The sequence below is a fragment of the Rhinolophus sinicus genome, linkage group LG18 (assembly GCF_036562045.2).
Source record: "Rhinolophus sinicus isolate RSC01 linkage group LG18, ASM3656204v1, whole genome shotgun sequence".
In the NCBI taxonomy this organism is placed as follows: domain Eukaryota; kingdom Metazoa; phylum Chordata; class Mammalia; order Chiroptera; family Rhinolophidae; genus Rhinolophus; species Rhinolophus sinicus.
Genome location: NC_133767.1, coordinates 165,687 through 191,877, shown reverse-complemented (window position 1 = coordinate 191,877; position 26,191 = coordinate 165,687). Strand labels below are relative to the sequence as shown.

The window sequence follows — 26,191 nt, the reverse complement described above, 5'->3', positions numbered from 1 at the left end:
CCTAGTCCTCCGACATTTATCGCGTCCTGAGCACTGTGTTGAATTCTGCACATGCGTATTTTCATTTATCCCTGAAGCACGCGAATTCTGCCATCGTCAGGGTGTGGGCACCAGCCCCCTGGAATGTGCTGTGCCCAGCTCTTGCAACGGCAGCCTCATATCTCCGTCCAAGCCTCTCGCTAAATCCCGTCTCTTCAGAGAAGACTTCCCTGGTGGCGCCGGCCCTCGTGGGCACAGCCCTGTCCCCTCCCGTGGTGCAGCCGTCAACCTCGCTGCCCAGCTGACCATGTTTAGTGCCTCACGCCGTCTCCCACAGGAGGAGTCCGCAGCTGGGGGGAAGCAGGGCATCCCCGTCTGCCCTTTGCTGCATCTTCACTGCCCAGAGCACTTTGAACAAAGTCAGTCCGAGAACCTGCTTGTGGAATTATCATCCCCATTTTATTTATGGAAACTGAAGGCCAGGCAGTGTATGTAATGACTTACTTTTCTCAAGGTTACAGGGGCCCAGGTTAAGAAATGAGAAATCTGTTCCTTTTGGAGCCCCAACCACAGTGCTGTCAAACACCCCACCCCCCCATACTGATCTGACCCTACCTCGCATCAAGGTCAAGTTCAGCAAAAGCTATTGGACAGTAGTTTATTAGAGGTCAGCTACCTCAGACCAAATTTACCTCCCCGTTTTCTCGTTCCCTCCCAGACCACGTCCCCATGTCATTCATGATTGTGTATTTGTTCAAAGTACTTTAGAGCACCTGGCCAGGTAACCCTCCTGCGTGAATGTATCAGTCACAGCAGACCTCCTGACTGGGGAAGATACGGGATGGCCAGTCTACAGGTGGCCAACACAGACAAAAGATTTACTTGTCTTAGGAAGTAGGGGCACTGTGTTTGAGTTCCTGTCACCCCCACTCCCCACCCACTACCCCCGTCCTCCGAGCTGTCGGGAAATGAAACTGAGTTTGGCTTACGCACCCTCATTCCAGAGAATCTGCTCCCACCACTGGACGGCAGGAGACCCGGTCTTCACACTGTTGTGAGGACTCGGGGGCAGGATGATAAAAGCAAACACGCTGATGAGCACCTCAGGTGGGGCGTAATTCGTCGGCTGCATCGAGGTAAAGGGCGCACTGGTTGGCCACGTTGTTCTGTAAGAAGGTCGTCCGTATTTCAGAGAGCTGAGCTGCCAGGAAACCCCAGGGGCGTAGCGATCCAGCAGGTGTGTCTTCTAGGATTTAAAGAGGAGACACTCAGAGATCACACAGCTTGTTGCCAGTGGGTTTGAAGGACTTATGGGGTCATAACGTGCAAGAGGAACCCCGAAGTCACACGGTTCCCAGCCTCCCTGCTTCTCCCTAGGAAGCCCACGGGGTGGGGTGGCTGCCGGGGATGGTGAACCAGGGAGTTTGCACAGCCTGCTCGTTCCCTGCACTCACGCCTCACGAGGGAGAAAGTGATTGCATTAGTGGTGCCCTCGCTGTGGAGTGTCACCACTGGGCTGAGTCTACATTGGCACCTCAGAGGCCGCTGGACTCGGCCATGAGTGGCTGACATTGGCCGGGACACCGTATTTCCAAGGTAGTGCTGAGGACCAAGCCCCTGTGGGCAGACTGGACTGTGCTCATAAAAGCCATAATTTGGCAAAGAATGCCCTTGGGTCTGGCCCTGCCCACCCTCTGCCTTCCAGCACTCCCCTCCTGCACCCCACAATCCGTCCACATCACAATGATCCCCAGGTCTTGAAGAAGTCAGGCTGGCTCTTATTTCCTTGACTGTGTGTGCCACTCGTGCACGGGACCCACACACCCTCCTTTCCCTGGAGCACTTCTGCCTCGTTTGGGCCCCTCCAAAACTGGCGTCCCTCCAGAGTCTTCCCTGACTGTCCTCGGCCACCCGGGTGGCCCTGCCATGCCCCTCAAGCCCCACCCGCCAGCCCCGTGTCTGACCAGCTGCCCAGTCCTCCCTCCCCCTAGGGGCCGCCTCCCCCTAGAAGGATTGCTGGATTTACCAAATAAACACTCAGAGCCCCCGGTGCACTTTGCAGTTCACATAAGCGACACATATTTTTAGTACAAAATGGCTAATTACTAAAAAGATGGCTGTTTCCCGGAACTTGGAATTTTGCTGGGCATTCTGTACTTTACCTGGCAACCCAACCTGAAACGCCGTCCACCTTCACTGCAGCTAGGTGTCTCGCGGCCGGAGGTGACACTTACGTGCCTTCAGACCAGTCTGAACGTCTTCGTGACAACTCTCAAAGCCCGGTTCTGCCTGAACCGGCCATCGCACCACTGCGGACGACAAAATCAGAGACCTAGAATCACCACAGACTGACGTCCCTGCCGCCCAGCAGACAGAACTGCGGCTCGTCTCCAGACTCCAGCCACTCGTGAGTCCGGAGTGGATGCCCCAGGCCCGCTGGTTCAGGCTTCGAGCAGGACAACCCTCTCTTAGTGCCAATCTCAGCTAAGCGGCTCCACGGCTCAACTGCCCTGAAGACACGTCCCAGACATCGATTCGGCACTAGAGGCGAGGCTGAGACACACTTCTGGGACGGGCACCTTGGGGACCCAGGACCCCCACCACGGCCCTTGGACTGGTCCACGGTTCTGCAGTTTTTATCTTTGCGGCCGTTTCCTCTCGAGAGCGCCGCTGCCTCCTCCCGCCACCTGGCCTTGCTGGGGACATCTTGACAGGTTTAATTAAATCGCAGCCGCAGGACGAGGATTTCCATCGCAGAGCCATCCCTCACTGAAAGACAGATTGTTCTTCCCATTTCTCACCTTATCCCCAACATGCTAAAGCTTCGCCGAACAATAGTTGTGGAAATCTCTGCCAGTGGATCCCACTACAGGTACAGGCCGGGGAGAGGCACGAATTGGACCTGTGCCGTGAGGCAGTGGGCTAAGGGCGTGGCATTCGTACCCTTGAAACGTCACAGGGGCACACTGAGGCAGAGACAGTGCGCGGGCGTTTACAGGAGGAAACAGGTTCAGAGGGAGAGTCGGCGTTCTCATTCACATCTGTCGTGTAGGAACGTGGATTCTTTGAGTAGGACCCCTGGGGGCGGGGTCCCAGCTGCACTGTGTGAGCTTCGGCGAGACACTTACCCTCCGTGGGCGTTGGTATCACCCCCTGTGGGCACGAATGGAGCGACACTGCCTGACACTCAGGGTTGGGTGAAGTTTCAAGGAGTGAACAAGTATTTAAACGTGTCTGGCACGTAGTCGGGTCAGTAGTGTGGGCACCAGATTGATTCCGGCTCCAGCCTTTTTAGGGTTGAAGGGAATGCCAGAAGTTTCCATCTGCTCACCCTGGCCCTACAGCTGGGAGCCAGGAACAGGCTGGAGGTGGGGGGTACCTGGAATGCACTGTTAGGCATGGCAGGCATTGGGAGGGGACGCCGCCAGGAGGGAGTCCCCATGGTGCCCGAGTCGCAGGGAAGGGCATGCAGAGTCCACATGTCTCCCCATCACATTCCAGAACTGTCTGCTGATCTGAGTCATTCTTTCCGAAACATCCAGTGTGGTCTCAACGTGTCAGGCCCCCTGCTCCATACTGTTGCCCAAGACAGGCCGTCCCTGCTTGATGGCACTCGTGGTCCAGCGTGAGAGGGCGCAGATGCTGGCACCGGGAGGAGCAGTCGGCGGAGAAGCCAGCGAGAGGAGGCCTGGGTGGGAGGCGGGAGGGGCCTGCAGAGGAGAGTATGAAACGAACAAGGGAAACAGCACGTGCAAAGGGCCGGGGGTGAGCGGAAGCGCAGCAAGCTGAGGAGGTGAGGCTCCTGGGACCAGAACAGGAGGAGCTGGATGCTGGCTCCACAAGGGCAAGCACCCACTGTACTCAGAGAGGAAACTGAGGCGCAGAGGCTACACGGCTGTCAGGGCCAGGTCCCAAGTAAACGGCAGGCTGGACATCAGACCCAGAGGTAACACTCTTGTTCACCGCCCCCTGGACCTGCTCTGGTGTCCCCAGGGTCAGGAGCCCTGCCAGCCTCCCCAACGGGCATAGGCTAGGGAAGGCCCCAGCTGCCTGCACCTGATTCCTCCCGCCCTGGGCAGGTATTTGTGTGGGAGACTGAGGCGCCGTGGGGAGCCTGTGCTTGACAGACCCTTTGGAAGCCTTTTACCTCCCTCTTGGAAAGTGCAATATTGAAAATCAATGGAGAGAAAGTGTCTGAGAGGAAAACTAAATCAGATATCCCGATACGGAGAAGTTAATCATCCAAAATTAACCTTATAACGTCTAGTATCAACCTGATCTATGAAGGAAATCGATGGGAGCAAATGAAGCCCCGAAGCCTCTGGCCCCGGCCTGGCTGCCACTGTGACGGCACAGCGGTGACGGCACCGCCAGCACGGTGTGTCGAGCCACTGGCTTTCGATGGGCGGTTTCCACAGACGTTTCTCCCCTGCTGTTACTTAACGGCCGTCCTTGGAAATAAAACGCACTCAGCTGAAATTCACCGAGGAGACACGCTGTTCCCGCTGAGTGAGGGAATCCAGCCTGGTGTGTTTCCCAGGAAAGCAAGATGCCATCGAGACACAGCTGGAGTGACTTCGGGGCCAGGAGGGTGCATGAGAGACCAAGCGGCCGAGCGGAGGGGTCTCTAGGCACATTCAAAAAGTGGAGGGGGGGACGCTGGGCGGTGGCCTCGTGGCTTGGCAGGATGAGGGCAGATGCAGCAGTGGCTGGGAGGGGCCTGGAGGCCACACCCCCCACCGCTCCTGCTACTTGTTAGTCTGTGACATGGGAATGATCTTTCTAGATAAAGGTGCCGTGGTGGGGTCGTTCCTTGTCTGTCCTCCTCGCTCGGCGTAAGACGCATGAGAGCCGAGGCCTTGTCTGTCACATTCACCCCCAACCTGCTGGGGTCCAGAACAACAGCTACACGGAGCAGCCATTGTGTGTGAGCAGGGGAATGAGCGAACAAACGGCTCAGCAGAGCTCAGTAGCTGATTTCTAGTAAAAGCTCCCACGTAATAAATGGAGGGAGGGAGCATCGATACTAATATTAATGACAACACTGGTAGGTGTTCACTGTCCCCACTCAGCTCGTGGCCTGGCCTGCATTTTCTACTGGGTCTTCATCATGACTCTTGCGGTCGTTACCATCATCCTTTGTAGATCAGAACGTGAGGCTCTGAGGGCTCAGTGCTGGTGGGGCCGCGAGATCCACATCCATGTGAAGAGCCTGGGTTCTGCACCTGTGTGCTGTACACATGCTGCTGCTGCTGCTGGTGACAAACGTGGTGGTGGTGGTGACGGAGATGGTGGTGGTGGTGGTGGTGACGGAGATGGTGGTTTTGATGCTGCTGATGGTGGTGGTGACCATGATGGTGTAGACAAAAGAGGAAAGAGCAGGCACGAACCCGCCCCTAATGCTGGTCCTATCAAAGTGCTTGGGAAACGTGATGCACAGCGTCCAAACTTGAGTTTGATTTCTGGCCACAGTTGCTGTCTGTCAGGGAACAGATGCAGACAAGTCATGGCTGTAAACACTCGAGGGCATCAGGCTGTTCCAGTCAGTCACCCCGCCTGTTGTAGGATCCCAGACAGCGGGGTGAGGGGTCAGGGCTAGGAAGCAGCTCCCTGAGGACAGAATGTGGCGCGACCTGGGCAGAGTGTCAGAGCCCCAGCCAAGCCAGCTGCAGGTTCTGGCCTGGCCACAGACTCGGGGTCTAAGTAGAGAAACCAAGGCAGCCATCCATGCGTAGGACTCAGTTCAGTGGGCAGAAGATTCTGGAAAAGCCACAGCTGAATAGAACCGTGAATGTCCATGGTTCCCCCATCCTCACCCCGATAAGAATGTATTAATCCAACAAGCATTGATCACATACCTCCTGTGTGTTAATGCTGGGGACGCAGCAAGGATGAAACGGCCTGGCTCGTGCCCTCAGGCACCACGGACCTCACATTCTAGTGGACAGTGGACTGCCAAGTCAACGAACAAGAATCAGGGAAATGCTGGACGTGGTGCAGGTCACGGCCTCACCAGACGAGGCCACGTGCAGTGTGAGCCGGGGCGCGTCAGGCGGGGTCATAGGTAAACGTGCGCGAGCAGCTGCAGCCTGGCCTCCAGGCTCCGGGCCCAGGAACCGAGACCACTCGCAGGTATTTCTGGCTGGTGGCCTGCGCTGTGGTCATGCTCCCTGAGGGGAGGTAGGGAAATGGGGCGCAGCAGCCCCTGCCGACCCCCGCCCTGTGCAGCACACGGGACACGTTCGCTGGCCTCCCAGGAGGTGGGCAGATCATCACCCAGATGATGCCACAGCGAGTGTGTCATTTTGTCACAGGAAATAGAACTGCCCCAGCGAGTCCAGGGGATTTTCGTCCTCGGGCTATTGGTCTGTGTCCTCAGAGAAAAGGAGGCCGTAAAGCCTCACATTCCAGGGGAAAGTCCCGTCAGAGGTATGAATCCAAAGGAATTGTCTGCCTGTCTCTGCCACACACACGAGCAGAGAAGTCTGAAAGGTTCTGGAAACTCTGTCAAGGCCCCATATTTGCAAAGCTCTTTCTCCTCGAGGGTGTAATACCCTGTGATTCACAGTAAAATCCTCATGGAGATTGTGTCGAAACCACGGCAACACCAGAAACTCCCACGTTGTGAGCTGTCGAGGTGCTGACCACACAGACCTGGGGTCAAAGCCCAGGTCCAGCCCCTCTGACCCAGGGCGAGTTTCTGGAACTTTCAGGCCCTTCCTGTGTCATCTCCCGCAATCGTTCATTAAACCCTGAGTGATGCCAGCCCACTCTGCTGACTGGTTAAAGGCCGAAGGCTCCAGGCTGTGTGTGGGGTGTGAGTGGGGCGTGGGGAGGAGGGGGGTGTTGAGCATGCCTACCGCGCTGATTCTGACGCAGACGCTGGCCTGCTGCGGCCTTCGTTGGCTTCTCTCCCTCACGTGTGACCAGAGCGGCGGGAACCCCAGGATGGCCGTGGGGCAGGTGGCTAAATGCACCCTCGCCGGGTCAGGCTCTCTGGTCTCGGGCAAGTGTTGTCACTTCCCTGGGCTTCGTTTCTTACCCTGTAAAACCAGGGTGCTGATCACAACAGTTCCTATCGCAAAGCGTTGTTTTGGGGAGAAAATAAATGAGTTACTACACCCGTCAGCTGGGAGCTAACTCGGTCAGTGCGCGAGCTGGGGCTCTGCGTCCCCTGTCCTGTTTAATTTCATGATAAAAACAGTAAGTGGACTTGTCCCATTGTATAGAGGGGGACGCTGAGGCCCAGGGGTGAGGTTCTGGGCTGCTTGGTAGTGGGAGCGACTTTGTTTAGAGTCACAGAGCAGGAGGTGTGGGAGTGGGGATTCCGGACCTGAGTGTCTGCCTCCAAAACCGCAGTCCCTCCCCACTCGCTCCTAAAAGGAGGAGGGTGCGTCTTCTATGATGTCTCGTGGTGATCACTGCTTTCCTTTCTAGCGTTCACTTCCTTTGAACAAAATCAATTTCCCAGACTATCGTTTGTAAAAAAATGTGCTTTGTTCCTTTTTTTGTCCGTCTTCAGTTTGCTGGCATCTCACAAGGTCCTCGTGAGACAAGTAGTACAGTGACATTTATTAGAGTAGCTGTAATAGCTGTACACGCCTCAAAGTCCTGTCGGTCCCTTCCCCTCCGCCCTGTGTGTCCTGGGCACCGTCTCTTCAGTGTCTCACCCTGTCGTCCCATCTCTCGCATGCCCTCATCCCCCCTCCCTGCAGGTCTGCGGGGGGGCCCTGACAGTGTCCCCACCTTCAGGTCCCCTCCGCATCCATCAGTCACACCAGGTGCACTTTGCAGGTGCGGCGAGGGCTCGTCCTTCCCCTTCTTACCCCCGCCTCTGCCTTGCCACCCTCTGACTGTCAGATTCCTTCAGCGTCTGGCCTGCCCGGGATCTGCTCTCGCCCCTTTTCCCAAGAACATCTCCTCCTCCCCCTACACGGGGATGAAGCACGAGCTACCGAGTGGGTCCTGGGACCGCTCCCCCTCGTGCACTGCCTTGAGCAGTCCCATCTCGTCTCTCAGCCTCGTTCCTTTCTGAAAGCTCTGAATGCTCCGCTGAGGGTTGGCCTCCTCCAGGACTTCTCTCCTCGTCACCCGCTGGGCAGTGGGTGCTCTGCTCATCGTCCCTCCCGTGCCGGCCGGAAATGCTCGTAAGCAGCTGTCTCCTGCCCAATGGTTTTTAAACCTGCCAACACTCGTTACCTTTGTCCTCTGTGCACAGGTGACCTTCGATACGCACACGCCTGTCTCCACGCCAGCACCTTCCACGACACATCCCAGCCCTTCCTAAGGCACTGCTCCACAGCCACCTCCTCCTTGAAGCCCTCCTGGCTCTTCCCCTAATCAGAGCACATCTTATGCTCACAGTGAGTCACCTTGGCCCTCCAGACAGAGAGTTTACTGAACCGTGAAGCAGTTTCCTGCTGAAGAGTCTTTCTCCTTATGAGAGACTGGGGGCCAGTCGGGGGTGCACTGGGCCCTCTCTCCTTCCTGACGCTCAGCCCAGGGCCTGGCAGGCGGGCGGGCAGTTGGGAGGGAGGGAGGGAAGGGTTCAAGGAGGCGACGGAACCCAGACTTAATGCTAAATTACGGCACAGTGTGTGCAAGGGGTTGGCAGGGTCTGGAAGCAACTGACTTGTGGGGAGGGGAGGCCAGCCCACGTCAGGGCCTCCGCTGAATTTCGTCTTCTGAGTGCCGGTTCTACATCAAGGAGTTACTCCAACAGACGGGCCAGCTGCGCTGTGGACACCGTTTTCTCTCATGAGCCAGCCCCCACCTGTGGGTCACACCCCCGAGAGTCCCAATCCTGGCCCAGCCACACTGACCCCACCTGCCCTTTGAGCCAGCAGGACAGGCCCTTGGAAGGAAGACGTCCTGCGTCCATCCCCCATCCTCCAGCTGCGGAGGCCACGGCTTCCTCCCACCACCCAGCACCAAGCCGTGGACTGACCGTCGCTTGGTTCCCGCCGAGCAGAGGCCGGGCGGCCGCTGATCGATATTTCCCACAACTGGCCTCTTCCTGGTGATAAATGTGCTCGTTGAGAGGAGCCAGATTAACCTTTCAGCAGGGGTGGCAGGCGGCAACCAGCAAAAAGATGGCTCAATTCTTTGGGGACACAGGATGGGCCTATTTCCTCGGCTCCCGCCACCATATGTCAGCTGCGAAGAACCGTGAATGGGAAGAAGGCTCGTTCCCAAGGCAGCTCGGACATTTCCGCCACCCAAGCAAACCAGGCCGTGCGGCTTCTCCGCCCCCCACTCCTGCGAGCAGCAGGTTATAGGCGCACACGCAGGGCCGCTTCGTGACGCGTGGGGCCGGGCAGGGGCGGGGCCTGTGCCAAGGGAAGACGCCAGCGTCTCCGAGGACACTTCCAGCCCCGTAAACCCTCCCGACAACTGTGTGGGACAGGGTGTGTCCCCGCAGTGATGGGACCGCCTGCATCACAGATCTCAGCCCTGCAGCCAGCAGCAGGGCCACCTGAGGAGGGACAGAGGGTGCTCTGTGACCGAGGGGCCGAGCCAGGAGCCCAAGGGGACGGGGGCCTGGAGAGAGCGCCCAGGATCACGAGGGTGCCCATGATGTCACACTGGTGGTCCTGGCGCAGTGACAGACGGGCCCAGTTCCCGAAACATCCCCAGGTCAGCCGGGTGGGTGGACAGAGGTGGCAGCTCCTTGCCTCCTCTGGTTATGGGCTTGTGAGCCTCGCGGGGGAGGAGCGGGTGGGAAGGGAGAGCAAGCAGTAGGTGCTGACACCGTCAGTGAAGACGGAGGCTCCTGTGGCCACCTGGAGCTGGGGAACAACTGGAAGGCAGAAGGTGTCCCCAGGAACAGTCTGCAGTTCTGGCTCGGAGCTCCGCCCACCTAGCCCATGCCACACAAAAGCATCCAGCACACAGATTCCAGCTTTCCAGCTGTGGCTTGCGAAGCAACCAGACGGGGCTGGGAAGAGAAGAGGGGAAATTCAGCCGTCGTCTGGGAACGAGAACAAGACAGAAAGAAAACAGCCGTAATGCAAACCTACTATGGGGATGGGGAGAAAGGACGACACAGGAAGCAGCAGCTGAAGATGAGGACCCCTTTCTGGAGGAAAACGCCCCCAGGAGCAGGAAGAAACACTGCACAAGCGCTTCCTGGGGAAGCACCTCATGAGAACAGAATTGTCTTTGAATATTCAAAGACAAAAGGGTTTTCTCAAAAAACAAGATATCGGGGGAGGTTACAGAGCGAGGGCGAGAAACCGACCCAGTGATAATCCTGCGCAATGAGTGACGTACAAGCATCAGAGGATAAAGCAGACGGAGCTGAAAAGAGTTTCCTAACACAGAAGGAGGCTTGACACTATTCTTACTGGAACACAGAAACAAGGCCATGAGATCAAAGTGTTTGGACAGGTGGTGGGCAGCTGGGGAGGGCAGAGGACTCCCACGTTAAGATCACTGATGACCCTGCAGCAGAGAACGCACAAAATACAAAAGGAACAAATGCAAATGAATTAGTGGACAGACCTCCTGAGATCAGAAGGCAAAACCGAACCTTCTGAATGAAGGTGCCTGTGCTCCTCCAGGAAGAGGTACGGAGCGCACACCTTGCTGAAGCGCCTGGGGCGGCCGGAAGCCCACAGGTCACACACGAGAGGGAATGTCAGGGGGGCTCAGACGTCCCCCCCACAGCTGTAAACATCAGGAGGAAAGGGGAGCCACGTCCACAGAGGTCCGAGGAGGAGGAGCTATAATTCTAGAACGTGCCTTCATGCCACTCAGTATGTATATGTAGGCAACAGGCAAACCTGCTTTAGGTCTGAAACAAATCAGAAATGAAAGAATGATATAAAATAATAAAACAAAGAATATGGGACGTCGATAAGTGACCGCGTGAGCACGGAGTCCGTTTAATTACAGTCTCCAGACTCAGTAGTCTGGGTTCGAGGTGTCCAGAGCAAGGCGTGAACTAACCCACGGTGACCAAGTGAAAGTAAAGGCAGTCACAGACCAGCAGGGCTGGGACATCGCGTAGGACGTACATGTGCTAACGGTTTTCATCTTTCACATCAGGAGTCACAATTCTGCCCAAAATTAAAACATGAAGTTAAAAAAAATACTGGTTCCTACTTCTGTCAATTTTTTTTTTCCTTGACGTTAGAGGGTTCTTACAAGGAACAGTAGTTATGGTGAAGGATTATAGTTTAGCAAATCCTTCAGTTTTATTTAAATTGTTTCTTCTGTTAAACTCAAGAAAATTTAATAACTTATTTAAATAGCACATTATATTCTGATTAAATAGCACCTATTGTACCTCTACTTAGTACAGCATCTCTGTCTGTCTGTCTGTCGGGACTGACACGCAGTTCATGTTGACAACGGTTATTTTTAGGTATAAGGATTCGGTGATTTATTTCACTTCCTCCTTCCTACTTTGGCACTGTGTGAACTTCTTATAATGAACAGGGATAGTTTTAAAAATGGAGTCATTATTTTAAAAGCTAAGAGCCCATCCCTGCAGTGTCACATAAAGATACTTCGCCTGGGAAAACCGAGCCATACCAGGGGGGCGGAACCCCCACCTGATGCCAGCGCCCCACCCTGACATGGCTCCCCTGGCTTGCAGGTACGATTAGGAGGAAGGAAAGTGGCCAAAAACAAACTGAAAACCCTCTGAGAGCAAGCGGCAGCGAGGCGCGGTGCTGCAGAGCGCTGACCGTGGCCTCCCTGCCCTTCTGGCCCTGCTCATTATTTCATTTCACTACCTGACAGGCTGAAAAGCTGCCTGCAAACTGGTTAATTAAGACTAACAGTGCTTGGTGAGCAGGGAGACGCTGCGGTTCACGAACTAATGCTGAGACCCTGGGAGCACGAGGTGGCCCTCGCCGAGGTGGCAGGGACCCAGCATTTCTGAGCTTGGCGGCGAGAGACAAATCCGCCCGCTGGAGAAAGGGACATTCATTGTACTGGGTCCCCTGGCCCACCTGCTGTGAGCGGCTCTAGCTGCAAGGCTGAGGTCACGTAAGAGAAATATGGTCACGTATTTCCAATGAACACTAACCAAGTCCAAATTGTGACCAGCGTGTTTCCTGGTCCCTTCAGCCCACCTGGATGCACGCTCGTGTGCGAACATGGGGTGTCAACAGCAAGAGGGGTTGGAGGTCAGTGACCAGCGGCCCTACCTCCTCAAGCCCCGACGGATGACCCTACGTTGCTTCCTCAGAGGGATCCCACAGGCGCAGCCCAGGTGCCCGCGCAGCGACCTGCCCAGGAGCGCACCCGGACGGCCCTCCTCCCTCTGGTCTCACCTCCTCGCCCTCACTGTGCTTCCAAATAAACCACCTGCGTCTGCGTCCTGGTCTCAGTCGTGTTGGAGGAACAGAAACCAAACCGCCACCACGCCAGCTTCCTCCCTCACTATTTGCTTAGAGCCCAGGCTCCTTTCTCAGAGTTAAACTCATTCCCGGAATTAAACAAGTGTTATCAGAGTCTTGGGAAGTCTTCCAGAGACATTTTATGCATTTAAAGCAGATGGCCGTGTGAGATGCACACACAAGCCAGCGTTCTCCTTTGTGCCAGTTGCGTGGAGCCCTGCCTGCCTCCGTCCACACGTCTCGTCCACCCCAGCTCTCACTTCCTATGGGTTCACACTCTGCCTCCAGGGAAGAGGTGCTGCAGGCGGGCGGGCAGGCAGGCGGGGGGACACCAGGTGCTGTAACAGCTGGTGGGGGGGTGAGGGGGGTCAGAGAAGGGCCATGTGAGTCACGTCTGAGGGTCCAGGAGAAGCCAGCGAGTGCACGCGAAGGCCTGGAAGCAGCAGAGTTCCCAGAACAGCCTGCGTGGTTCAGCCTCCTCAGGCTCCGTTTCTTTTGCGTCTCGTTTCCTTTCTGCACAGAGAACTCCCCTCAGCCATTCAGTGTGAGTCCATCCCTCATTCTCCTAAGTTTCCCTTCATCTGAATGTGTCTTGATTGTCCTTTATTCCTGATGGAGATTTTCTCGGGATGCAAAATTCTGGTTTCCTAATTTGTATTTTTTTTTAATTTTCTTACACATCAGGGAGATCACCTCACAGACTGTGTCCACTGCACTGTCCGCCTGAAGCTGAAGTAGAAAGGTGCTGGCTCAGGTAGTAAACGGCCATCAACTGTCATTGGATGGCCGTCAGCTGTAACCAGTGAGCCATTGGCCACTAATATAACTGCCGTGGCTACGCTAGTAGAAAATGGGGGCCTAGCAAGGAGATGGTGGCTGAGCTGGCAAGTGGCGGCACAGTGAGGGTTGCGAACAGTGTGGCTCCTGCTTCCTGTGTCTCCAACCCAGCCGCCAGCGAGAATATAGTGGTACGACTCCCCGACCTAGTGGCTCCGTGGGTGTTCCTTTTTGGCCTCACCGTGTCCTGCGTTCTTATGTGGGGAGCGGGAGCAGAGACCCTGCATGACTCCCCGCAGGCCGCACTGCGTGACAAGAATAATATTGAATGTCAATTGTAACCAAACGTATGGGTTCCCAATTCTTACCTTTCAATGTTTCAACAGTACTGTACCTCTTCCTTCTGTCCCTCATGGGTTCTAGTTTTTTAAATCTGCTGCTGTTCTCGTTTTCCCGACAGGTAATGTGGAATTTCACTCTGGCCACTTTCAACGTGGTGGTGTCTTGTTCACTCAGCTTCATGAACCTTTAGATTTATGGATTCTGTCCATTTGCGGAATTTTCAGCCATTTGTGAAGTATTTTTCACCCCCGCCCTTTTCGCTGTCCTCTGAGAGGACCGTGACCCGGCAGTCAGAGCCTCTGTTAGTCGGCACGTTCCTGAGGGTCTGCCCACCCGCTCCTATCGCTCGCTCCCTGAGGCTCCGATTGCGTGCGCCCTGCTTGAAGGTCCCCCCACACCTACTGGGTCTTCATTCCACCCTGTGCATTGTGTTCACTGCTGACACGTCCCTGCGGCTCCTCTTGATCTTATGTTCCTTGCTGAGAATTCTGATTTCTTTTCGGAGGCCGTGGAGGGTCCTGAACAGACAGGGGACATGACCCAAATGACGCTGTCAACAGGCCCGTCTGGCTGCCAGATGGAGAAGACACCCGGGGGGACAGGTCGGGTTGCAGGGAGAGGGGGCGGGGGGGCACAGAGTTGTCAGGACCCGCCTGCCGGCGTCCAGATGAACAAATGCACACTCCATCGTTCGTTCACTCCCTGCGCCACCCACTGTCCGCATGGTGTCACCCCATTCTGCAGTGTCACGTAGGGTGGCTTGTCCCAGGTGACACACGGGAGGATTCCAGGTGCCGTGTCCTCACACACACACACCCCATTCGCCCGCAGCGCCTTCCTTTCTCTCCTGGCCCTGAGTTGGGGTGCGTCTCACGCAGGGCCACGCATGCTGCCGATGGCAAGCGTGTGCTGCAGTGGCCACTGGGCAGCAGCCGTGGATGCCGACTTCCACGGCGTCTGAGAGCGTCTGGGCATCACGGCCACTCGTGCGACCGACCGCAAGGCTGTGCTCCCTGAGGACACAGACGGCCTCCATGTCCTTGGCACCTGAATAGTGCCTGGCACAAAAATAAACCGCGGCTACGTGGGAGGCTCACATTCCGGGCAGCTGGGTGACGGGTACCTGGGGACTGTAACGCTCTGTTGTATCCTGTAAATCTAAAATTATTTCAAATAAAAATTAATGCTGGCAGGCAAAAAGTAAACAGCGTGGGTTCCCACAAACGCAGACCTGTTCTGCGTGTTCCTGCTAAGCCCGGCCCCCAAACTCGGGGCCTCCGTTGCAGCCTCTGCAATACACACCTGCCACAGCTGCGTGCAGATAATACCTAGTGCCCGGGCAGAACCCCTGACATCGCCCAACCTTCCCCCGTGGGTGTCTCGGCCCCCGCGAAGCAGTTGAAGGATTTTATTATAATGGCACTTTGCAAGTGAGCTCAGCCCGTCAGATAATTGTCTGACTTAATGTGACACCTGAGCCTGCAGCTGCGCGAGCCTGGTCCCCTGGAGTTCGGGCGGCTGCTGCGGGCTGCGGCTGGCACACATTTTATTTCAGCGTCTCAAATTAGCAGCCGTGTGGAAGTCTCCCTAATTAGTCACAGCCCTGCTCGAGGTGTCATTTTATTTTATTTTATTTTTATTTTTTTATGAGCCAGATAACATATTGCCACTTAAGTTTCTGGAAGACGGGGAGCTATAAATAAAATGATAATTTACTTGAAGTCTATCAGACAGATAGTCCAGGTTCAGAAGTGAGATTTAATTTGACTAATGAGATGAAACTCTACAGAGTGTGGCTGTGGGTATGACGAGCAGTCCGTCACACGGAGGGGTCAGCCCCCAGAGGCCAGTGACACAGCGCGGCCCAGAGGCAGTGAACAAAACTTGCTCTGCTCCACAGAGGGCGGCACAGGGACCAGTGGCCACCGCTCATCTCAGACCCTGAGCTGCCTCTGCTCGCCCACTGCCTGCCCGGAGAGGGGACCGTGGGCGTCGCCTCCCTTCCCACGAGCCTTGGCTTCCTCTTACATCCAAGGAGGAGGTGCTTTTACAAACACAGACAGATCTTAGAGATGTGGAAACAGCCAGCGCCCGAGAGCGGGTGGTGTGGTGTCATGCCCCCCCGAGGGGTCATGGGGTTTCACTGAGTGACTTGGGAGCCTGTAACGCAGCCTCTGCTCACCCCGCGTTGTCCCCCCACTATTTCTCAGCTCCCGTTTCAAAGCAGAAAACGTGATGCACCATGAAAAAGCCTCTGCCTGGCTCTGTGAGGCTCTCCTGCTCCCCTGGCCACCCACGCTGACACCAGCGTCCGAGTCCAGCTGGGGTGCAGCTCTGGGCCCGGCTCGGACATGGAGGCACAGAACCACAGAATGACAGCAGTCAGAGAGCCCATCCTGTTCCCATTCCATGGAGGAGAAGATGAGGGCCCAGAGGTGGGACGCAACTTGCCCCAGGACATAGAGCCAGTAGAGAGCAAAGCCACAACGCACGCCCATGTTTTTCTGGCCCTTAAAACCTTTTCCCCTCGTACCCCACTGCCAGGGTCTGGGAAGAGGAGAGGGTGAGATTAACTGGGAAGAAGGAAGAGGGAACAGAAACAAAAAAGCACCCCTTTCTGCAGGGACCCCTCAGCTCAGCTGGCCCACTGAGTGACCCCCCAGAAGCCGCAGCGGGGCCTGACACTGTCCCTTCCAGGACCGATGGCCCTCGGACGAGCTGTAGATCAGGGTGGTGACAGGGCACTGATGGAATACTGCATTGGGGTCAGCCCGGCCATTTGCTCACAGCTGCAGTTCAGTGACTCAGATGCATAGAGCGCTGGCGTGGAGACACTGGGAGCCCGGCTTCAGGCTGATGGGACATCAGGTCAGGGCTGAGGACGCATCACACACGTGCACTGACTTCAGGACAGCAGACAGGCCTGTAACGGCGAGTCCATGGAGCTGCACTGGGGTATCCTTCTCCGGGTACCTGACAGAGCCTGAAGTTGGGGGTCACACAGTGAGTTCTGGCCAATTGGCTGTGAGCAGATGGATGAAAGCGTTTACCTGCAAGGGTGAGATCTTCCAGTTCGCTTCCCTGGCTTAGCAGTCGGGGAAAGGTGTGTGCAGCAGAGAGGAGCAGCAGGTGAAGACCACTACCCAGGAGAGGGGCGTCCATCTCCCATCGCTCATGTCACTGTGCATCCAGGGCTGCCGCTCACGGCAGTACCACCGAGTCGACCATCTGTGTCCCTAAGAGCCACCACCACTCACAGGCACCGACCACGACATTTCAGGCACTGTGCCAAGCGGCCCACGGCCTTATTTCATTTATACCCCACACTCACCCTATGAGAGAAGACGGAGACTTTCCCAGGGACAAATACCTAAGACACGACAAAGCTGTGAATTCTCAGCCCCAAGTGACCCTACTCCAAAGTCTGATATGTTTCTGTTGTTAAACATGGAAGGTAAAACACCCGCAGGGAGAAGAATTTTTATAACATATTGGAAAAGTTAGGTAGAAAAATATGTATATAAGATGACTCCACTATTTTTACACAGAGAGAGAGTGGAAGAGAGAAGCACAACACGTACAGCTGAAATCTTTAGTGGGTAGTTTTATGGAAGATTTTTTTTTTCATATGCTCCTAAAATCCCTTAGGTTTTCTACGAGTAAACATGGCTCCATAATCAGAAAACAATGCATTGTTAAATGTAAGATGGTCTCCAAAACAGAACGGGTTACTGGTATCGAGTGTCACGACCCACAGAGATCAGGAGTGCGGGAGCCCCTGCCGTGTGTCTGATGTTTCTGTTACGGCGTTCGGTGCCCCCACAGAGCCTGAGAAACAAGGGTAACTTTTCCTGATGCACTTTTCTTGGCTTTTTCAACACGCTCAGTGCGAACAGCCCCCATTGCACAGACGGGGGAACCGCCACTCAGAAGGTAAGGAAGGTGGCCAAGGATGGGGGGAGGACACCTTGACCTCCCATGTCATGGAATTTGGAGCAAAATTAGTATGTTCCTGACAAAAAAGTCACTGTGCTTGCTTGGTACCCCAGCTGAATATTCAAGGAATGTTTGAAATAGCTGAATATTTGAAGGAAGCGTTTGATATTTGCATATCTTTAAATCTTGCTCTAAATGGCATCATTTCTTTTAAATAGAGCAAGCAACTATGAATAATTAGCAATTAATAATGATTATGCCTCATTAACTTAATAAAGGATTATATCTTTATAGAAAATGCAGAGCTAATTGGAAAAGAAAATTAACCCCTGCTTTTTCGGCTTCCATGGGGAAGACTCACCCATTTGCAGGAGATGCCCAGAGTCTGGAAAACTCTGCTCACCTGGGGCAAGTGACCAAGGCCATACACCTGTGACCAACTGGGAGCTGGAGAGCTGGCTTCACGAACTCAAACCTACAAAGAGCCCTGGCACTAACCAAACCTCAATTTCCAGAAACAAAACAAAATGTGGATTTTGGTCTGCTTGGGAACCACGCTGACAGGTGGATGGATCTATGGGAATGACTTCAGCTGCAGAGAACCCCAAAATCCAATCAAGGCGCATCATTCATCTCACGTAAAGGGAAGCCTGGCCAGAGGGCCACACCAGAGGCCACGAAACCCACTTCGCAGCCTGACCTCCCAAGCAGGGCTTTCCGCAGAGCCTGCGGTGCTGCCGTGGTCCCAAGCATTGCATCTGCCCAACCTGCCTCCTGGTGGTGGCCAGGTCCGGGAGGTGGTGGACAAGGCAGGGATGTTGGTCAGAGTTTACAAAGGTTCAATTACGCAAAATGATTCAGTTCTAGAGAACTAATGTATGGCGTGGTGACTACAGTTAATAAGGCGGATCGTATATTTGAAATTTGCTGAGAGTTAAATCTTAAGTGTTTTCACCACAAAACAATTCTGTGAGGTGACAGACGTTAATTAGCTTAATTGTGGTAATCATTCCACAGTATATACATGTATCAAAACAGCACATAATACAACTTAAATATATATAATTTTATTTGTTTATTATTCCTTAATAAAGCTGGGGAAAATTTTTTTAATTCTTTAAGAAGTAACATGACAAAAAAAAAGTAACATGACATAAAAAAGACCTAAAATTATAAAACTCTTCAAAAAAAACACAGAAGTAAATCTTCATGCTTTATGACCTTTTAGACAATGTTTTCTTAGCTATGACAATAATCAGTGATAAAAAAAAAAAAAAGATAAATCGGCCGACATTACATTTAAAAGCTTTGTGCTGCAAAGGGTGCTATCAAGAAAGTGAGGGGGGGTTACAGTCAATACTGTGATACCTGCGTGGTGACAGGTGGTTACGTGGGGGGGGGGGTGTCACACTGTAAGGTACGTAAGTGTCCAATCACACCTGAAACTTACAGGATATAGTATGTCAACTTAAATGAAAAATAAAAAGGTAAAAAGATAGATCACAGAATGGGAGAAAGTAGTTGAAGATAATAAATCTGATAAGGAACTTACATCCAGAGAATGTAAAGTATTCTTACAACTCACTAAAAAGACCTGTGATTCAATTAAAAATGGGCTAAAGTGTTGAATAACTCTTTCCTTCCCCAAAGAAGACACACAGATGTCCAACAAACTGATGAAAAGATGCAGAAAGTCACTAGTCACTGCAGGAATGCTATTCAAAAACGACACTTCAGACACGAAGGGGCCTCTAACAGAAAAGATGGACAAGAACTAGCGTTAGCAAGGATGCAGAGAGCGTGGAACCCACACACGTCGCTGGTGGGGCTGTAAAGTGGTGCAACTGCTGTGGAAACAGTCTGCAGGGCCCTCCAAACGTTAAACACAGAATTACCATTCGCCCAGCAACCCCACTCCTCGGCACAGGCCCCAAAAGACCTGGAAACACGAGTCCACACGGACACTTGTGCACGAACGGTCACAGCAGCAGCCGAAAGACAGAAACAGCCAAAACGTCCATCAACCAACTGAAGGATAAATAAAATTAGGTACAGTCATACAACGGAATGTTATTTGGCAATAAAAGGAAATGCAGCATTGACACACGCCATAGCATGGATGCCCCCACTGGGGCACGGATGCACCTTGCAAACCTTGAGGGGGGGGTGTTGGGAGCACGGAGGCGGGTCAGTGAGAGGACGACGATGAGAGAAGCTGGGGGCTCGGCTCTCACCTCCAAGGGGCCCACATCAGCAAAGATGGAGACAGTGACACAGCTGAGACACAAAGGATGAACCAGACACACACAGGGGGTGGGGGCTGGCGGAAGGAGGGGCACAGGCCCAGCCGTGGACATGGGGGCTGCCACCTCGCTGAGACACGGCACTGTGTGGGCTGCATCTGTATTTCCAGGATTCTAAGAAGGGCGATTCTGAGACCCCGGGATTCTAAGCGTCCATGACTCAGCTCTGTTACTGAGATTCTCAGAATCGAGTTTCACAGGGTCCCAGAAACACACGTGTCTGAGCCTCTGCCTCCTAATTTCACTGTAGCCTGGCCCACCCTGGCTCACCCCTCTGCAAGTGTAGACGAGGCTCACCCACTGCTGTGCACTCTGCTCTGGGGAGACACAAAGGCGGATGCAGCCGGTGGCTGCAAACGAACCACCCCCAGGCTAAGCTGGTGCCCAGGCCGCCGTCAGCATGGGGTGAGCACACAGACTAATTTATGTGGCATAAAACACGTTTCTACATGGTGTCCTGACACCAAGACAGGCATTTCCTCCCCACAAAACAAGCCCAATTATCATGGTCTGCGCTTTGGCCTTTTCTGCTCCACAAAAGAGTTAGAATTTGCTCCACAAATTCTCTTAACCCTTTATAGCACGGAGGGGAGGAGTGAAAAGCAGAAAGGTGCGGGAGCGCGTCCTGGTGTTGGTGGCAGGTGAGGAGGCTGGTGCGGCCTGAGGCTGAGAGCTTGGCGCTGGGTCAGGAGTATCTGACCCAGGAAGCTGCTCACCCATTCGGTGCCTCTGTGGCCCCACCAGTAAAACAGTGGTGAGCCCAGCACTCCGAGGCTGGTCGCGCCGTTAGATGAGTTAATGCAGGTGACTTGCGTAGGATGGTGGCTGGCTGAGCGTGCTAGCTGCTGTCATCACGCAGAGGCCAGAGAATGCCGCATTGTGTACGCCACGCTAAAAACTGTGGGATTGTCCACTGACTGATGGACACGCGAAAGGTCTCAACAGGTACACTGGGCCTTGCTGCAGGCCACGGTGGGCTGAGGATGGAGGGTCCTTTGCTACAAAGAGCCTGGAATGTGGGGAAGGATGGCAGGTGAATGTGGACGTGCGTGACGGAACGTCTCAGCCCGTGCAGGCTGCTGTGACAAGCGCCACAGACCCGGGGACCTGTGTGTTTCTGAGCGTCCGAGATCAGGTGTCAGCACGGCCAGCTTCTGGTTGGAGGCTGCAGCTTCTCTCTGGGCGCGCACATGTAGGAAGGAGAACAGGGGGCCTCCGTGGGGTCCCCTGTATCACAGGGGTGCTCCTCAGCTCCCAAAGGCCCCAACTCTTAATGCATCTCATTGGGGGACAGGTTTCAACGCACCCATTTTGAGGGGACACAGGCATTAGGCCCGTTCCAAGGAAAATCGCAGTGTCATTCGTGCATTATGCTTCTGTTCCAACACAGCACTGTTGTGTCAGAAACACGACTCCAACTGGCTTAAGCAAAACAGACGGGCTCGTGGGTCGGGACTTCCCGTGGTAGAGCTACCTCTGGACTAGATCAGACTAGATCCGCTCTGGACGAGCTGAGCCAGGATCAGGGGCTGAAACGACCTCCTTGGGACACGGTTCCCTCCATCCTAACTCTGCTTTTCTCCTGTTGGCTCTATTCAGCACCAAGAGCTCCCCAACCCAGGACAAAGAGGGCCACCAACACCTCCGGTCTTGCAGCCTATCAGGTGAGCCCTGCCAGGGGGCAGGAGCCGTCAGGCTTGAGTCTCATTGGCCTGCTTTGAGTGAAGTGCACATCCCTGAACCAATCACGGTGGCGAGGGCGGGATGCTTTGATCTCTGATTGGTCAGACCTGGTCTTGGGTCTGTTCGTGGGGCGGGGGAGTGGGGGAGGTTATGGCCTGATGGCGGGAAAGGGACAGTTCCCCAAGGAGAGCCAGAGGGGGGTGTGTGTGCACTCACATGTGTGTGCTTTACATTTTTATGGTCCTACCTCATGTTTTGTTGTGGGGGTTACAGTTGCGTTGTTTTGCCAGAGGAGGAGGAGAAGTTCTAGGCAGGCAAAAGTACCATATGTCCGCAGTACACACACATATGCGTTTACGTCGTTTGTTTGTGCTTCTCAAGAAAATGTGGGTTTGTGTGAACAGACTGGAGCAGGGGTGTCACATGTGCAGTGGCCTCGTCATCACAGCCCTTCCTGTGCTCACGGCAGGCGACACCCTCATTGCCAGCGCCCAGCCTGCTTGTCTACTGGTCCGGGGTGGCACCACCCGGCCGTCGAGTGACAACTATTTGCCACCCCTGGATTGGGGGCAGGGTGTCGAACTTTTTCCTCTCGTCTGTTTCAGCCAGAAGGAGGCAGATGAAGGGAAGATGGGGGGGCTGATGAGCACTCAAACGGAGACGTGAAAAAAAGGAAGCAGTGTGTCCAAAGCCAAGAGGCGGAGTCTGAACTGAGGTGTCCCGAATGCCCGCGGGGCGCGCGTCCTCCCCGCACCCGAGAGCAGGAGTCAGGCGGCGCGGCGTCCAGCCCCCGTCTTCACCGCTTACGACCCGTCACCTTCGCTGAGGAGCCCCAGCGCGGGGGCCTGGTTCCCTCCCGTGTGAAATGGAAACCACCCCCACTCAGGGTCACTGTGCAGACCGAAGGGGACGCAGCCGGCAGAGCCCCGGCCGACACACGGACAGCGCTCGGAACACGGATGTCATGTTTGGACGTCGTGGTGAATACACCTCCCTGTCACTGCTCAGCTCCTCGGAGCGCATCACTTTTGAAATTCAGTTGAGGAAGTGAGAAAATTAAGGTAACTGAGTGGTTTAGTGACAACGTTATGTAAAACTGTCTCTCTGTGGATCCTTCCCAGCTAAAGAGAGAATAAGTGTTTGAATTCCCAACAGTAACTTGGGAAACTTATCTTTGAGGAATGGGGAGGCTGCTTAACCAAATACAGGGAAACAGACTCATCAAACAAGGAGGTGCTGTGTTCACCGAGCTGGGACTCGCGTTACCTAAAGCAGTAGGGCGCAGCAGAAACACAGTCCCGATTGCCGGAGGGCTCCCCGCTGCCCACCATAACGGACACCCCAGAACCCGGCTCCAGACCGTGATTTTGTGTTCTTACTCTTCTCACCTTGAATATTTTTTCCACTAAACGTAATTGTTCGAGGTCACCATGCAGTTTTCTGACAATTTCGTGCTGCTTTATGACTCCATATCTCTAACAAACTAACTCTTTAGAATATAGTAGTAACATGGAGGCAGAGGCTCTCGGGAAAAATCATAAAATTTTACCGGGCACATTTTGAGCATCATACCCATAAATGTCACCCAATGGACTAAATTTGTCACAGAGAGTCTGATTGTGTTGTCTAACTTCCTCTTAAATACTGTTCTCACCCATCATGGCAAACCTTTATGAAAAGTGGGGGGAAATTTCTTTTACTGACCACTATATTAAATAGTAGAGAGCTTTGTTTATTTTATTTATTTATTTTTTTCCAGGAACCATTCCAGGAAAGTAATGTCCCCTTCTCCTCCCTAAGGAAGATTTGTTTTCCTTCCAGCATAAATATAAGGCCTCTTTTTCTCATTTGCGGGGAGAACAGATAAGTCCCCAGCAGGTCTAGGTAAGACCAGCATTGCCTAATTCCTGAGTTCTTCTGTGATGCACCCCACTTCATGTGCAGGTACCATCAGTCTCTCACCGTGTCTCTGTGTGGAGACCCAGGCTTTAAAAAACAATGTCAGCTATTGCTCTGGCTACTGCTTTTATCAGAGTTATAACTGGTCTTTGACTCTGACACAGGGTTCCCATATTTTTTCAGTACAGTTGACCCTTAAACAACACAGGTTTGAACTGTGGATGTCCACCTATGTGCAGATTTTTTTTCAGTAAATATATTGGAAACTTTTTTAGAGATTTCCTTACTACCAATAAGCAATCGCATCAATTACACTAGGCAATCATTAAGCAATCATATTGCTGCTTTTTTTGTTATCGGTTCATGAATTGCTATACTTGTAAATAAATATGAATTTCTTTTTCACAATTATTTTTATTTTTCATGTCTAATGTTTGTAATAGCTATAACATATATAGTGTTTTGTGTCATATAAGACAATATTGATGTAGGTATTGGCAGACAATTCCTCCTCTAAACAGGTGATGTAGACCTGTAGTATCAATAAATATATACTGTACATAAATGAATTTTCTCTTCCTTATGATTTTCTTAATATTTTCTTTTTTGGAGGGGGCATATTGGGGAACAGGGTGGTTTTCCAGGATGTCAAATCATGGTTTCGTGTGTTTTCTTGTTTTTTTCAATCTAGTTGTGGAGGGCACAGCTCACTGGCCCACGTGGGAATCAAACTGGAGAACTTGGTGTTAGGAGCACCGCACTCTAACCACTGAGCAAACCAGCCGTCCAGCATTTTATATTCTCCAGCTTACTTTATTGTAATACAGTGTATAATACATGTAACAAATAAAATATGTGTTAATTGACTGTTTATGCTATCAGTAAAGCTACTAGTTAACAGGAGGCTATAAGTGGTAAACTTCTAGGGGAGTCAACAGTTATACATGGATTTTTGGCTGCACAGGGGATCGGCACCCCCACTCCCCACATTGGTCGAGAGTCAATTGTATACATATATATCATTCAGACAGGCTCACATGTTAACTTGCAAGTAAGCCAAAATCTCAGACCCTTTAGTTTTTTACTTAATACCTACCTTCAGGATGGTTTCCAGATCCTTCCAGGTGTGATCTTTAAACCCTCTGGGATTTTCTCTCTTCATTCGCTAATCTATTTTTGTTGTTGTTAGTATACTCTCACTGAACCTCTTTCCCTGGAAAGACAGAATTATATTGATGATGAGAAATGCATCCTTTCTCTTGTCCTGTACACATTTTCTGGCCCTTAGGAAACATTCAATAAATGTTGAGTTTTCTTAATATAAATTGAACTTGACTTCAAAGTGTTTTTAGAAGTCTAAAATTTTCTCCTACTATGTTTTTTCCTTATTTTCACTTTTGTTTGAGTTCTAAGCATTTCAATGTTATATTCAATGTTATATTTCTTTATAGCGAGTACTTTTTCCCCAATACATTAAAAACTGGAAGAGCAAGGAGTTTTGCATTTAGTAACATTTGTTTCGGAAGATGAATGTCTGGCACATATGTTCTTGTTTTAAATAAAAGTAAAAGTTAATGGTTTTTCATCCTAATCAATGTTTTCTGATGTAGCTGTAATGTGGACCTGACTTTTTTTTTTATCATTTTTTTAATTATCTAAACAGGTTATATTTTCTAATTTTTGTATTGTATGCATTGTTTACATAGTTTTTAAACAATCTGAATAAAAATCCTCTTATAAACCAATCTGTTTGTATGAAAGGGATTGAATTCAATCATTTATGACAATTCTTACTGACTTCAAATGCTTCGTCATAACATTTGACCAGAACAGTTGGCTTTATGTAAAAGACTACATGATCAAATACATCATTATGCAAAAAGCCTCTGAAAAATAAATAAATGTACTTAAAAGTATTAAAATTCCCTCTCAAGATACTTTGTATTGTTTCATTTTTAAAGGAACCATTCTTTATAAATTTAAACCACTATATGTATGCGGTCTAGCAGATCCAGGTCTGCTGACCCACTTTTGTAATTGTTCTCAAAAACAGAAAAATTTCTAAGGTAGTCTCAATTTTGAACTTGCTCCCAAAATGAGAAAGTAATTCCAAAAGTTCCTCTTCCTCCGCCACTTCTAACTTGCTCCCAAAATCCCTCGGCTAGTTGTGTTGTAAGACAAGCTCCCTGACCCATTATGGGCCCAGCCGGCCATTTGCTCTCACAGAGCTGCCCACGCTGCCGCCGCCCAGTGGCCGGCACCGCACAAGACGGCTGCCGGGCCGGCCGCCGGCCACTCAGGGCAGCTCACGGCAGCCCTGGAAACACACAGTAGCACAATGAAGGCTGCGGCCGCACGGGTTGCCGGCCACTCATGGCTGGCGCACGGTAGCACTCAGCAGCCGCTCAGCTGCATACGCAGCGACACACACTGGCTGCTGGGCCACTCGTGGCAGCACACGGTAGCTCACAGCTCCCCGGCAGCTCGCGCAGCTCACTGGCTCTGTGGGAATCGAACCGGCAGCCTCGGCATCAGGAGCCGGAGCTCCGACCACTGAGCCACAGGCCCGCCCGGATACTTGGGCCCTTTTTTTTTTAACTTTTATCATGAAAGAACAAGTAGCTAATGAGTACAGAGGGTGCCTATTTAAGTGTGCGACCTCTGTTGTCTTTATATCCTTTACTGTTATGACTCTAATGATAAAATAGGGTCACTGAGAACTGATTGTGAAAGCATTCTGTAAACAGAAATTATTGTGGAAATATGTTTACTGAGAGCAACAATAAGCTACTGCAAATGGTGCTGGAATCGAACCTGCAACCTCAGTATTAGGAGGCAGAGCTCCAACCACTGAGCCACAGGCCCGCCCGGATACTTGGGCCCTTTTTTTTTAACTTTTATCATGAAAGAACAAGCAGAAAA

General features: G+C 52.5%; 2 long non-coding RNA genes across 3 annotated transcripts in view; one reads left to right on the top strand and one right to left on the bottom strand.

Annotated features, from left to right (window-relative positions):
• Nucleotides 1-23,212, top strand: part of LOC109438476 (uncharacterized) — a 172,659-nt gene extending 149,447 nt beyond the window's left edge. For both annotated transcript variants that reach the window (XR_012493166.1, XR_012493167.1), the window contains 3 exons: nucleotides 21,287-21,351; nucleotides 21,976-22,431; nucleotides 23,130-23,212. This is a non-coding gene — a long non-coding RNA (uncharacterized LOC109438476). The remainder of the gene's footprint in view (nucleotides 1-21,286; nucleotides 21,352-21,975; nucleotides 22,432-23,129) is intronic.
• LOC141569476 (uncharacterized) lies at nucleotides 14-24,784 on the bottom strand. Its single transcript, XR_012493168.1, has 3 exons — nucleotides 24,366-24,784; nucleotides 2,142-2,288; nucleotides 14-1,225 (listed from the first exon to the last, which is right to left on the bottom strand). It is a non-coding gene; the product is annotated as an uncharacterized LOC141569476 (long non-coding RNA).
• Nucleotides 24,785-26,191: the final 1,407 nt, after the last annotated feature.